The 12274-nt window shown below is 39.5% G+C and overlaps 1 protein-coding gene across 5 annotated transcripts in view; it reads right to left on the bottom strand.

Moving 5' to 3' along the window:
* The window catches only part of TNRC6C (trinucleotide repeat containing adaptor 6C), a 611446-nt gene that overhangs the window by 82873 nt on the left and 516299 nt on the right, over positions 1 to 12274 (bottom strand). The window lies entirely within an intron of this gene.

Raw genomic sequence — 12274 nt, 5'->3', positions numbered from 1 at the left:
GAAAATCTTGTTTCACACTAACAACACTACTTCTTGTCAGCCTTTTCAAAATGTTCATCTAATACTAGTAAGCATGTTTGGCTCTCCAGTTACATATTTAAATTTCACCAGCATCAGCACATACAGTTTCTATCCAAGGGCCACTGCCAACAACTAAGTTCTCTTCCAGTCATTTTAACCATTTGATGTGTAACCAACAAATAAAAGGACTAATTTTATTTTGTTATAAGCTTAAGTAGAATCTGTTTTATAAATCAATTATCTCCTAAGACAAGGTCTAATACAGGACACATGATTGTAATTCTACCTTATTATTCTGATAAAACTTACCTTTAACAAAACACTACAAGTTTATGGAGAGTTCATTTTCCTAAGAACTAATAAAATAGGAATGTGTTAAAATAAAATAAATTGTAAGATGTTACATGTAAGCCTGTAGCTATATGGAACTTGCAAATCAGTTTATTCATAGGAGTGACTTCAGTAAAATCACCATAGTTTGCCTTATAACTATGTTCAATAGTTAAAAAATGCAATAATTTTTCCCTTCCATTTTTAAACAAAAATAAACTTATTTTTCCAGTAACTAGAAATAAGTAACTAACTAATGAGAACATTAGGGAATAGCTTTTTTTGTATGTTCCATACAAACAGAAGATATTATTCTTGCAACTTTTAAAACAGTCCAAATAAGAGACTTACAAACAAGGCCAGAAATATTTTTTTGAAAAGGAACTCAAATTTGAAAAACTGTCATTTAGTAATCACTTCCAACTCCTGTTCTGAACCCCTAAGCCAACAGAGAAAAAAATATATCTGAAAACATGCCAAAGTAGACATTGGCATTGCTATGAGTTAATAACTACTGAAAGCCATGAGCTAAGTTCCATTTCTAAATCCAGAATGTTTCCCTATTTGTTTTGCTGTTAATTTTGATTAGTGCTTTACCTCTAGTTTCACTGATTTTCACTCTATTTTTATTTTATCATCAACAGCTTCTGTTTTACAAAAAAAGGAATTAGTGGTGACTGTCCACGTGTCAAAAAAACCTAAACTAAACTAACATGGTTTGTTTTGGTTAAATGCAATAAAGTTGGGATTTCTGAGCTCTCATTTTTACCAAGTCTGTGAATACTCAGCCAGCTGTGCCTATCTGTTAAAGAGACACCATCAACTCGAAATATGGGCTGTTAAAAATTAGTTAAAAGTACACCTCTACCCCAATATAACGTTGTCCTCGGGAGCCAAAAAAATCTTACTGCGTTATAGGTGAAACCACGTTATATCGAACTTGCTTTGATCCGCCAAAGTGTGCAGCCCTGCCCCCTCGGATCGCTGCTTTATCGCATTATATCCGAATTCATGTTATATCGGGTCGCGTTATATCGGGGTAGAGGTGTAGTTTCAGATACCACAACTGTCTGAGTACTCCTAACATTGTTGTAGGTTTATAACTAAATTTTCCTGTTTTAAAAATGCTTCTTCCACCTGAGTGAAACATCACCCATAAAACAAATGGGGAAAGTGACTGCGGTGGAACAGGGAAATTGTCAATACCAAAAGTGCTGTCAAATGTGTAAAGCAAGCAAACTAGAAAAATATTTTTCCAATCCAAACTTTCAGTCATATTTATTGCAGGTATTAACATTTTCAGACAGAAATGTGATTTCTTAAGTTGTACATTATAAAACTAGAGTACTACACATCTACACCATAAAATATGAGGCTCTATTTTCACCAAGGGTATCTAATGACTATACTGTAAAACACCCAGAATGAAGCTTCAGTTTGTCTGATTTATCAGGAGCTAGAGAAAAAATAAAATTCTATTTGTTACAGGAATTTTTTTAAACATGTTTTCCTTGACTAAGCAGTAGCTCAGAATACCTTTAGAATAATTTTTCTGTCATATAGTAACTGATTTTTCCTCCGACCCAAATAGAGACACGTGAAGGTATTTCCAAATAGCAGCTACAGAATTGTAGATACAGCAGATCCAAACAGCTAGTCTTCAGTTAATTTTTTAATTGGAAAAACCATTATTTTCCTTAATGCCTTACCTCTAAAGAGCATCTGTTAGACAGTCCTCTAAGAAATGAGGTTAAACATGGACCTCTATAATTCTCAGGAGGCTGAAATCAAGATGACTTTATCCATATACATTAGACAACATATTTGCTGTCCTGTACACATCTTGTCTTTATAAGCCATTACACTAAACTATTAGGCCATGCTACCCCCAGGAATTCTAAATTAAAATATGGCAACAAAAGCGAAGCTAAGTAATATGTGATGAAAAAAGTATCCTGAGATTTGAATATAGCTCATTGAGTTTTTCCTGTGATATTACTGCATAAAACAAATTTTTTTCAGTACAGTCCTACGTTAAACGTAAACTATTAAAAACTAAAGGCAAAGTTTAAAAAAAGATCTGACACGGTAAGAAAACTGTTTCTGTGCTTGATTCATTTAAATTAAGATGGTAAAAACAGCATTTTTTTCTGCACAGTAAAGTTTCAAAGCTGTATTCAATCAATGTTCAGTTGTAAACTTTTGAAAGAACAACCATAATGTTTTGTTCAAAGTTACGAAGGTTTCAGAGTTACGAACAACCTCCATTCCTGAAGTGTTCGGCACTCTCAGGTTCTATCGTAATTAGGTCAAAGAATAAGATTTTTTACATTACTTACATCTGTACAGCAACATTCCTAACCAATATGAAACATTTGTATCTTACCTCTTAAGTATTACTCATCCAGATCATGATTATAGAATACTTAAAAAACCAACAACAACAAAATTATACCCGCTTCATTGATGCATAGTAATGATATATTTACTGGAATTAATCCTTACAGTCCTTATATTTACAGAACATCCTTTTTAACTCCTTGGCACCAGGATGAACGTTCTGAGGAGTATTTTGAATAGGTCAATGATAAGATTGAATGGATAAGGAAGACTAATTATAAGAGGATATTACAGGAAGAAAAGGGGAAATAGTGAGTACTTGATGACCAGATGTACTTGCCTTTAATTGCTCTCTGCAGCTGGAAGGGTTATATGGAGGCCCATAGAGGATACTGGCTGCACATATTTGAAGTTAACTAAGCAGGAACAGACTCTTAAGATAGTTTGCACTAGGAGTGAGACAGGAGACCCTCCTGCCCTTTAATTCAGGCTAATGAATGACAGGTCTTTGGTTAAAATAAAGACACTATTATTCATCATGTGAATACAGAAACAGCACCTGATCTGTCATAGCATAATGGAGACTTGGTCAGACGACACTGAGTCCAATATTGACCCAATCAACTCTTGTTAGGCACCCAGCTCATCATGCAGTGAGAGAGAATCAAACAGGTGGAGGTGTCTTGTTATTTACATGTAACCTTAGCTGAAGGATATCTTAAGATAATGGTTGTTAGTTGGTTCACGACTGCTTGGACACTATGACATCTGTGTGACTATCTGAAGTGGTTTCTGGTTCTTCTCATACAACTATACTCGGTTTAATATTGCACTGGGCTCCTGAATATATAAGGATACATCAGGATTACCATGAATTTCTGTTAAATATCCAGCCACACTGGTTGAGAAATGACCATACTTGAGAGAAGGCTGGCTTGACCAGTGGTTATGACTTGAAAATGACTAACTGACCCTCATGGTGGGTGACTCAAAAGGCCTTCTTTTCCAAGAGCAGCTGCAGATCTGGCCATTATCTTGGTAAAAATTCAAGGTGATGAGTTCAGATATAACAGCGAAGTTTTGTTTGGAAAATGTTGTTACAGGACTGCACAGAATAGGAACATGGATGAGAGTTTAAGATCAGGATCTAGAGGTAAACTTCTGTAGACCTAATGAAAAGAGGATTCTTGTTCAGGCTCTATTTGAAAACTCCATACCCACAGGAATAAATTTAACATCTTCAAACCCTGCACTGGCTTGGTCTAAGAAGATTGTGTAAAACTGCTGAAAGGTTTGTAACCTCTTCTTCTAGTAATGTCCTTATGGGTGCGCTATTTTATGTGACTACCGAGAAGTACTCATAGCTGGACTTCAGACTGCAGACAACACAGCATTTCCAATAGCAGCATCTAATCTAGAAAACTGGACCACTGAGTAATGACTGGAAAAGATACGTATGAAAGACCAATGGTTGCCTAAATGTCCAAAACAGGAACATTCTTGAGTAATGCAATAGAAGCAGATAAGGATCTTGTGGAATGGGCCAACATTTTACAAGGAGGTTGTATATTTGAAGATTTAAAACAGAATCTGATACAGTCATAGATCCACCTGGAAAGACTCTGGGTGGAAAATCGTCAAACCTTTGGCTCTATCTGCGATAGGAAATCAAACAGACTGTTAGTGTCTAAATGTCTTAGATTTGTCCAAATAAAAAGCTAGCACCCTTCTAACATCCCAAGTGTGTAAAACTGCTTCTTCTCTGGGGAAAAAACAGAAGGTAGATAAGGTGGTTGATGTGAAACTCAGATGACACCTTGGGTAAAAATTTTGGGCATGGGAGTACATGACTTTGTTCTTGCAAAATGAAGGATCTGCCATTAGAACTCCTATTTCACCAATCCTATGAACAGAGGTGATAGCCACCAAAAAGACTATCTTCTGAGATAAATCAATGAGGGAAGAGGTAGTCCTTGGCTCAAAGAGAGGTCCCAATCAGGCATCTAAGAACTAATTTCAAATCCCAAATAGAGGTGGGTTCCTTAAGTTGGGGAAAGAGGTTTCTTAGTCCTCTCAGAAATATTACATTTGTAAGATGGGCGAAGACTGAGAATCCTTCAACCGCAGAATGAAAGGCTGTTATAGCAGCCAAATGGACCCTGACAGAGGTCACAGATAAACCTGTGTTCTTCAGCCCTAGGAGGTAATCCAGGACGATCAAGAAGGAAGAGTGGGCAGGAGGAACACTTCTCTGGACACACCATGGGCTCTGCTTGTGAAGGTAAATGGATCTAGTGGAATCATTCCTACAGTTTAATACCTGTTGTAACCTCCTTAAAACAGGTCAACTGTAGTCGTGTGAACCATTGAAGAGCAAAGCTTTGAGATGAAGTGACCAAATTGGGATGAAGAGTACGGCCGAAGTCTTGGGAAAGAAGATGAGGAATGAATGGAAGGCTGATCTTCTGACAGATGGCTAGGTGAATCAAGTAAGGGTTCCATATCCGTCTGGGCCATATTGGATATAATCCTGGCTTTGTTGTGTTTGATCTTGTTGATCACTTTCACCATCACGGGTGTTGGGGGAAAACATACAGAAGGACTCTTAGTCCATGGAACTAGGAATGTGTCTCTCAGAAAGAGAGGACCCAGGACCTCTCCCTCCCCCAAAGCAAAACAGTGTTTGCATTTCTTGTTAGTCACCATAGCAAAAAGGTCTACTTCTGGGACCTCCCCAGGTTTGAAACATTTGATTGAGGATTTGGGGATTCAGCTCCCATTCCTACTCCTGGGAGAAGTGCTTGCTGAGGTCATCAACTACAGGACTTCTTAACCTCTTTCTTTCTGAAGCCCCCCCAAAATGCTATAAAAACTTCAAGGCCTACCTATGCCACAAAGGTTTTACTGCATATCCACTAGATTAAAAGCTATATTAAATGGATTGTTTTACAGTTAAACACATGCGCACACACACACACNTCATGGTCAATGTTCATCCTGGTTCGGTACTTTGTTTTCACTTATGTCATGGCTGAAAATCCAGCTTCGCACAAGTAGGTGGTACTAAAGGGGATCAAACTTATATATATAATTAAAAGAGACAATATAGGTTCAGAAAAATAAACTGAATATTATTTTATTTACTCAGTGTGAAACTTGTTGGTGCTAATCAACAATTCTGTCAAGATATGGAGGTATCTGACAAGCACACACGCATGTCATGGTCAATGTTCATCCTGGTTCGGTACTTTGTTTTCACTTATGTCATGGCTGAAAATCCAGCTTCGCACAAGTAGGTGGTACTAAAGGGGATCAAACTTTCAGTGCTGCAGAAGAAGCAGGAATGTATTCATTGGAACACTCACACCAAAATGTCTCCACTCGCATTTCTTTGAATCTGGTTCTGAAGGAGCTGTCTGACGAAATGTCAATGAGCTCTTCTAACAATTCTGATTCAACATTGAATGGAAGTTTAGCATCAATGTTCTCACTAAAGGGGTTTGTAGTCCACGTATGTGTAGCAGCTTGTTCTGTTGTGAGTTTGGGGAAGTCCTCAACTTTGGACCTCCGTTGGGAATCTAGACATCTGAAGCCAGGATGCCCTCCAGATAACTACCGCCAAAGAGATGGATCGAGCGGCAGTATCAGCTGTATCCAACAAGGCCTGCAGCAATGCCTTAGCTAACAGTTGACCCTAGTTAATAGTAGCCAGAAATCGTTCACACTGATCAGCCAGCTGGTGCTCAATAAAGGTGGTGAATTTGACATAATTTGAATGATAGTATTTAGCCAGGAAAGCCCGATAGTTCACAATCCTAAATCGTTGAGCAGTGGATGAGCAGGTCTTTCTGCTGAACAGATCAAGGCATTTTTAATTCTTATCATACGATGTGGCCTTTATGTTGTGTTGTCTGCCATGTTTGTTCACTGCCTTCACAACCAGGGAATTAGGAAATGGGTGGGTGAACAGAAATTCATTTCTTAGCATGAATGTATATTTTTTTTTTAAATCAGCCCATTTACACATCAGGGAAATAGTGAAAGGGGTCCACCAGATGGATTTGGCAGAGTCAAGCTGGGCCTCATTAATAGGCAGGGCAACATGGGTAAAGGGAATCCATTGGAGGATATCCAGGAGCTTATGCTGTAACTCTGACCTCTTCCAAGGGAATCTGAAGGGAGTTTGCAGTGTGCTTCATCATTTCTTGGAAGAGTCTGAAGTCATCGGCCATGGTTGATAGGGGCCGGGGGTCCCACACGTCATCTAGGGAAGATGAAGAAATATTTGTTTGAGGGGTAACCTCTATCTATTCTGGCCTCCTGTTCTTCAAAACAGTCTTGGCACCTGGGGAAATAGAGGGAGGAAGTTGGAGTAGGGGAGCATCTTCCCCTGTACTTCCCAATAGAGAGGCTGTGGGGCATGGAAAAACACCCACAGCAACAAATGGCCATTTAAACCTAGCGTTCACCACAGGTCATTCACCCATTCTCAGGCTGATGGTATGATGCACAAGGATCCCAGTATGGCCACCGGGGAGGTCTGAAAGGCACAAGAGGAGTGTGAGTAGACCCAAGACAGACGTGGAGCACTTCTCGAAGAACCACCTCCTTTCCTGAAAAACCGTGATTGTTCTCCCAAGCAAAAAGTTTGGTATTTTTTCCTGTTCCAAGGGAGCTGGGACAGACTCCACCTTGTTAATCTATCCTTAAGAAGGGCAAAGTTCTATCTATCCCCAGAAGCTTGTTGGATTCCCTTGAGCTCTTCTTCGACCAGGACTTTTTCTTCTGAAAAAAGGATCCAGAGGCTTCTAAATGTCTAGCAGATAATACTATGTGCATCATCATGCCTCTAAAGCTAACAGAGGATCACTGATCTAGATGTGGATCTTGTTATTCTGGTACTCCTCTTCACTGTTGATCTCTTCTTCCCATGAGAATTTTTATCTCCCAGGGACTTTTTTTGGTAAATAGCGCATCTGAGGAACCCAGGACAACAGGTTTTGAAACATGAATACCCTTTGTCTAATAGTATCAGGCAACTCAAAACCATCTCCCTCAAGACAAAACTGGAAGTGTACAAAGCAATTGTTATCGCCATCACAACATATAGCAGTGAGACATGGTAACTTAGGACGATGAATGAAGAAGTCAGAAAAATTACTGGACAAAGTACTCTCTCACAAATAATCTACAAAAAAGACATCAGTGGCTGGGACATGTGCTGAGAATGGAAAAAGAACGCTTACCAAATACTGCCCTTGAATGGAAGCCAGAAAACGAAAGAAGAAAGAGAGGAAGACCATGAATAACATGGAAACAAACAGTTCTGAAGGACATTAGGCACCTCAACATGAAATGGGAAGATTTGCAGAGAAGGGCAGTTGACAGGCAAGGATGGCAAATGTGGGTAGCCCAATGTGTAGCAAAGCACGGGACGCACTAAGGTCTAAGGTAAGGTAATAGTATCAGGAGGAAGTAGAAGCATTTGCTCCTGGCAGATTCTCGCTCTCCCTCAGCCGGGATCCTCTTTTTTGAATGCCTGAGGCTATTTTCATAAATCCATGAACTCTGAAGCAGTTTGAACTCAATTCTTTCTGTAACCTCTTAGTTCAGCTAGCTATGTCTCTGTGCAATATGGGAGGGGAGAAGCAACCTCTGTTAGGTGGAAGGAGTTAGGGTGGGGTAAAGGGTGGGAATGTTCCCTGTGCCAGGTGTCACGGCTGCTTCTGTCACCAGGAAGGTGCCTAAAGGAAGCAGGGAAAGGCTCTCTAGCTATCCCTGGGTGAAAGCACCATAAATCCCCTTTGAGAAGACTGTCTGCCTAGATCCCAGACCCCCTGGCAGCTGAACGGATCTTACATCCTGATTCTCTACGCTGCTCGGGGGTGGAATAATCCATTATGAAGCCTCATTTTTTGTGTAAAAAAATGGCAACATGGGCATTTTGTGACCCTGGAATTCCTATAGGAGTCAGACATGCTGTACACCTCTTTCAACTGGCTCACTGCGTGTGGGACTGAGACAGCTGCACACTGGTATGTAGCCTGATATCTTCCTAGACCTATGTCACCAGCTGCATTTTCTCCTATATTCAACCTGATCTCCTAACTTAGCAAAGGTACTGATGCTCCACCTGGTGGAGAAAAACAAATGAGCTCTGAGATTTCAGCAAGCTCCTTATATGCAGGGGATGACATCACTAAAAAGTCTCAATATGCCATCTCCGTCTGCTATCAGGCAGAACAGCTCCCAAGCATCTAGCTTGGTCAAGATAACTGGAGAGAGAGACATTCTACTACCTGTGCTCCAGAATCTGCTAACTGGATTTCTAGGTGTAGTTTAAAGTTTTCATTTTGACCCTAACTGTTCTGCACCCTGATTTCTCTAACTGTATAATATTGCAGCAGTTCTCCTTATTGTTGTGGGTTCACTTGTTTTGCATGCCACAGAGTGAATGTGCTATGAAAAAAGTGGGAAAGGCAGCTCCGCTTGCTTTTTTTTTTCTCTTTTGTTAATTGCTACAGTGTTCTCTCTCTCTTTCTAGTCTTCACAGAAAACTAGGAAAAGGGCAAATAAGTAAATGCACACACCTATGTAGAAAGTGCTGTTGATAACTGCCTTGCTACTAACACTGAAAGAACTCAATTAATAAATCCTGCTGGAAGCACTGGTGCAGCGAACTAGCAAATGGGAAATTTAGGTACGAGAAACTATAAAAGCCAGATACCTCAGGAGACCTATTAGTCAGGGAGTCTCTGGTTCAAGGCTTGCTCAATTCTTCTGTAGGTTATATTGTAATTTATAGGGATCTTCTGAATGTTTTTGGGGGGAGGGGAGTACCTTTCCACAAAGTGAGCAAGAACTAATTACCTTTGATTTCTTTACGCTATGTGGATAGACTGTATTTTCTTTACAGCCTATCCAGCTGCACAGTGTCTATGACAACCCAAAAAGAATGGCATTCTTGGTGAGACGACTTGATTCTGGAAATAATTTCTCTCTTTGGACTTCCAGAAAGGAGATATGACAACTTACAGAGAATGCTGCAAGGCTTATGTTTTCCCAGGCTTTTTCTAAGTATGAAGAGGATGTTGGGTAGGGGTGAGTATTAAATAGCGTTTGGCCATATGGCTTGGAAAAGTCTCAGTTGGCACTGGGAAATTGAATTGTTTTCTTAAATGAGTTTAGACTTGTACTAACACATTTTTAGAAAACCAAATGAAAACATCCCATCCACAGCACAACACGGTTATGAAACAAGGCTAACTTTGAACATGAAAGATTGTAATTATGCAAGACAGGTCTTTCCAACTAGCCACAGGTGTATATTGCATAAGCAGGTAAAAATGTGTCATTCATGAGAGAAATAGCTATGACTTCTGCAGGCCATATAGTAAGTGAAAGAAACTGGCCTATGTCGGTTGGCAGAAGAAAAACAATGTGTAGTAACTATATCTGTTGTGACAATTCCTAAATAACTTTTACTGTGTTTCTTAAGTTTTCCTTGATCCTTTTTTTCATTATAACAGAAGAAAAATTCAAACAATAAAAACTTATTTGATGTGAAATGATGATGTAATCTGACAATTCACAAGCACCTCCATATTAACAGCAAATGTGAAAGGAAGAAAAAAAAAGAACTAAAAACTAACTGATCTATTCAGTTTTCAAACTTAAACAGCAAAAAAATATTGAAAACTTATCTCAAAATGGTATTTTAGCAACATGAGCGCCAATAAATAAAACTTCAAAGAGACTTCAAATTCAAAGACTTCCACATTACTCAGGATAAATTAATATTTGCTAAGGAGTGACTCAATTCCTTATTTTTGAGTTTCTGGAACATCATCATCTTAGGACAGAGAATGTACAAAACAAAAACAAGACAAAAATAATTGAGTTATTTCTTCTCAAGTATGTAACTGTGAAACTTCCCCAGAAATTCAACTGTCTCTGCTTACTGAACACATTTAACAAATTGTTCTGAGAGTACTTTCTGACTCCTAGCTACTCTGAGTTTGTTCTTTTTAGTTTGATATTGGACAAGAGCAACTGCATAAACCTTGTAGCATTTACCATTTCCTGTGGTCTAACATATAGCAGTTGCCTCCGATATCTTTTTCAATACAATCACTGGGTACTTTGGACAGAAATACCTCAACAACTTAGTCTCCTACCTAAACGATTTCTGTCAAAAACCTTAAGTTAATTGACTTTCATAATTAATTTGCAACAAAAAGTACGGTTAAGAAGTTTGGTGCTTTTACAGTCATACAACTTGCATGACATGACCATAGCCTAAGAGTTCAAAAATCTTGAGTAGGGACCCAAAAAAACCACGAGATTTTTTTGAAAAGAATAAATCAGGTTTTAATCTAATTCCCCCCGCCGTCCCCAAATATGGGTGTGACAATTACAGAGTAAAAAAGTGCATACAAGTACAGGCTGAGGCTCCCCTGCATATCTTCTTTGTCCCGAACCCCAGTCTGCTTCGCTCCTTTGATTCCCACTTTGATAGGCTCCTTTAGCCCCCAAGAGCTACACTGCCCCCTGGCAGGCTCCAGCACCTGTCCTCTCTCTCTCTAGTCTATGGAGGAAGGGGCTTCCTACCTTAACTCTGTTAGTTCCCTCCCTCCTGCAATGTGACTGGGGAAAAGGACAGGGTGAGGATCTGCTTTTGAGCTTGGTGGGAATGGGCTACTTCTAGTACCACCAAAGACAAATGCCCAAATGAGAGTCAGAACCCGCAAAACCATGAAATTTAAAATAAATTCAATTCAATCTCAGGTTCTTTTTATTTGCCTTTTGGGTTTTGTGCCTTTTGGGAAACACTCGGGTCACATTTTCAAATTTTTTCTCCCCAACCATAAGAACTAGAAACATATTCCTTTTTTTAAAATAAAGGTTGAGATTCTAATCTAATTAAATACCCCCAGAAACTCAGAGTTTAAGGAAAACACCAAATGTTGTCAGACTTGCAATAAGCCCATCAGAGCTGGCAACACTGTTCTGCTCTGTCTGCTCCAGGGCTCTGCCATGTTCAGTATGTGTAGGAGTACTACTGTACTGCAGGCAGCAGCTACAGCTACGGTTACAGCAAAATGGCCATGAGTATCCAAACGGCGAAACCACAGGCAGTTTGGACAAAATTAAATCAGGCCGCAATAGTAACATTCATGATACTATCTCAAATGTTGACAACACTGTGAGGGTATGTCTACACAACAGCTGCACAGATATGGCACTGGAGCTATGCTGCTCTAGCACAGATGCTTCCTACATCAACGAAAGGGGTGCATCCACCTCTCAGAGGCAGTAGCTAGGTCGATGGAATAATTCTTCCATCAATCTAAATGTGTCTACAGAGGTGTTAGGTTATCCTATGTTGCACAGGGCATACAATTTTTACAGTCCTGAGCAATGTAGCTAGGACGACCTAACTTTCAAGTGGGGACCAGGTCTGTCCCACTCTGCTTACCTTTTCAGAGTAAGACAAATACCTCACACAAGAATGCACCCTGCTTTGTCTGACATATATATGTAACAGGCATAGTGGAAAACAGAGTGACAGGTATCCATCAGA

The sequence above is a fragment of the Trachemys scripta genome, chromosome 14, assembly GCF_013100865.1.
Source record: "Trachemys scripta elegans isolate TJP31775 chromosome 14, CAS_Tse_1.0, whole genome shotgun sequence".
Classification (NCBI taxonomy): domain Eukaryota; kingdom Metazoa; phylum Chordata; order Testudines; family Emydidae; genus Trachemys; species Trachemys scripta.
The sequence above is the reverse complement of the archived record's forward strand: the minus strand, read 5'-3'. Positions and strand labels throughout refer to the sequence as shown.